This window comes from Penaeus chinensis, chromosome 1, assembly GCF_019202785.1.
Source record: "Penaeus chinensis breed Huanghai No. 1 chromosome 1, ASM1920278v2, whole genome shotgun sequence".
Lineage (NCBI taxonomy): Eukaryota > Metazoa > Arthropoda > Malacostraca > Decapoda > Penaeidae > Penaeus > Penaeus chinensis.
Window position 1 is genome coordinate 34,690,989 of NC_061819.1, and position 2,500 is coordinate 34,693,488.

At 34.6% G+C, this 2,500-nt stretch overlaps 1 protein-coding gene across 4 annotated transcripts in view; it reads right to left on the minus strand.

The window, feature by feature from the left end:
* The window catches only part of LOC125047621 (growth factor receptor-bound protein 2), a 47,548-nt gene that overhangs the window by 11,621 nt on the left and 33,427 nt on the right, over positions 1–2,500 (minus strand). The window lies entirely within an intron of this gene.

The following is a 2,500-nucleotide window of genomic DNA, read 5'->3' on the forward strand; positions in this document are numbered from 1 at the left end:
AAACTTTCATGCCAGTAAAGAAATGGAGCCAGAAAGTGGTCCATCACATGCTTCTACTTTCATATTCTGACCATCCATCTTTTCCACTCTGACTTTAAAATATTGTACATATGAAGAAAATTTACTTCACTGCATAAGCCCTGAAGTAATTGAATTTTTCATTTTAGTATCACACCATTTGACTATGTACTTCTAGAGCCATCTATGTGTGACGACAAATAATAAAGTAAACCCATTACGGGCATGGCATTTCTGTACATGCCACCCCCAGCGGCATTGTGCTAAGGGAACCATCCTGGGCGATGGGAATTAGGGAGGTCAAAGTGAGTTTGTGGTCCAACATACAGTTCCATGTCTTAGGAAACTACCCTGTGGTTGTTATATCCCATTTCAGACTGTCATGGTATAATAGAGGTGTAAGCAACATGAGGTGTATTGAGATTTTCAGCTTAGATCACTCTTCTTGTTCCATATGCATGAAATAATGACATTTCCTTTGGATATCAATTCATAATCCCCTTCAATAATTTTTTTTTTTTTTTTTTTATAACAGACTAATGCCTTTGAACAATAGATGCTGATCTGTAAAGAAAAATACAGAAAACTTTATTCTCTTAATGCATGTATGTAGGCTTGTTTGAATACATGTCCATATAGAGCAGGTCACCTATAAGTATCAAAGGGTAGTTTAGACATCAGTTAGCATGTGTCCCTCTTATCAAAACCTTCTGAGCAAAAATAAACAAATGCAAAATATAATACTGAGTAGTAGTGTGGTGACCAGCTGTTATCCTTAATCAGCTGAAAAAATCTGAGGAACGTTTTAGACCCTATCGATTCGAAGTGAACTGGAATACCACGTGATGGAGAATAATATATATACCTAATAAGAACAGGCTGGTATAGGGGAAGACTGAGCATAGCCAAGAGAGCTGATTTTCGTGCTGAAATGACTATACAGAACTTGACAGCACTGGTGGAAAACTTTTCTGCACCACAGTTATTTTGTTTGACGATGCTGTACACTAATGAATAATGAATAAAAAATACGCTACAGAATGGGCAACGTCTGGCCTTTCTTCCCATCTACACGAGTAGCCAATAAGTTAAGAAAGCAAAATGTTGGGAAAGTCAGGCATATTACACGAAAATGTATTTTTTCACACCTATGACCTCTCAGAGCTTATGAGTTTTGTCAGATCTTCCTCTTTTTATTCTCTTTTAAAATGAACTTCAAAGTGAGCAGACAACTATGTATTAGATTTTGAACTTATAAAATAACTAATATTTTGCAAACATTTAACAAACCCCAAACAATATATATTTTGAGCGACTATGTTACACACAATAATTCCAAAATCAGTTCTCTTCGTGAGACTTAAGAGCTGTTCTTAATAAAAGTAATGTAGAAAAGAAATAATCACTTTTGGGCTTGAGAATTCTAGCACCACCCCAAACTAAAAGGAAAAATATTTAAATGTCAAATGTCAATGTCAAACAAAAATAATGATACAGACTAAGATAATGAAAATAAAAATAATGATAAGAATGATAAGGGTGTTGATATCAATATAGTAAACATGAATATAAGACATCATATTTCGAACAACAGAACGGTCGGTATTAACAAACATGTTTATGACTTCTAAATAATAGATAATGAAAATAACATTAACAAAGTTATAACAACTACCTGAACTCAGTGCACCTGCATATCATGATGTGCATGTTGGCTAAATCTTGGGTCAAACCTTTGCCATTAACATTGTCTTGACACTTTGTGGCTTTGACTATGTTTATCAAAGTTTACCAAACAGTCAGGAAAAGACAGTGCATTGTCTCCTAGAGAATCAACCTTCCTGAATTGGTTGAGAACTTGGTATTTTCCATACTGTTGTAAACAAAGCCCCAGGAATGGGGATGCATAGTAAACAATGAATGAGAAAAAAAAAAAAAAAAAACTAGCACTGTAGGACCTCAGAAACTGCAGCCTGAGCTTTGCAATACCATACCTTAGCTCTCGTGAAGATTTAGGCCCCTATAGGCACTGGGTTAAAAATAACAACAACAATAATAATAATATTTGCTACAATAAAAAAAGCAACAATGACAATCACAGCAATAATTATACTGCTAAAGTCAACATCAGTCGTATACAATAGAGAATGAACACAAAAGGCTCTATATTAACAAGCACATATACAGAAAAAGTAACCACACTTAAAATTCATCTAAACTGTCAAGTGAAAATATACCATTCCCTTTACCTTATTCTAATTTCTCTTCCTGTGTCTACATCTATCTGACATATTTCATTAAGAACCTAACACTTTTCAAAGGACAGAAAAAGAAAAAGAGAAAAGAGAAAAGAGAAAAAGAGAAAGGTCAGTGCAAGAGAAAGGAGAAGTGAGAATAGAGAGGAGAGGGAATGATGAGGGTACAGACTAACTAAAGTAGAATAGAGAAGATAGGAGAAGAGAAGAAAAGAGAAGAGAGGACA